Source organism: Colobus angolensis, unplaced genomic scaffold, assembly GCF_000951035.1.
Source record: "Colobus angolensis palliatus isolate OR3802 unplaced genomic scaffold, Cang.pa_1.0 Scaffold66, whole genome shotgun sequence".
Taxonomy (NCBI): Eukaryota; Metazoa; Chordata; class Mammalia; order Primates; family Cercopithecidae; genus Colobus; species Colobus angolensis.
In genome coordinates, this window is record NW_012120265.1 from 4,038,741 (window position 1) to 4,039,197 (window position 457).

Consider the following 457-nt stretch of genomic DNA (forward strand, 5'->3'; position numbering starts at 1 on the left):
CAATACTGATTTAGTGTAATGTCTGAAGTGTCAGTGCCTTAGTTATTCTAGTGTAAAATCAATTTTGAATTAAATATTTTTTCATATTTACTGCATCTGCAAAAATATTTTAGTATAAACTCTGTGGTGTTTTCTAAGCTATAGATTTTGAAAAAAAAGTCTTTTCAAATTCATTATATTTGCAGGACTCTTCTCCAATATAAATTCCATGATGTTGAACAAAGCTGGAGCAACTGCTTCAGGGTTATCCTCTAGTACAAATGTGTGCAATAAGATCTGTGATACAAGTAGATGTACTACAACCCCTTTATATTTGTAATGGATGATTTCAGAATATTCTTCTTTAAAGGCTTGTATTTTCTGAAAGATTTTTTGACAGTAATCGCACTTTTAATGCTTTTATTAACTGTGAATCTTCTTCTGTTGAGTAAGATGTGAGTAGGCATTAATGGCTTTT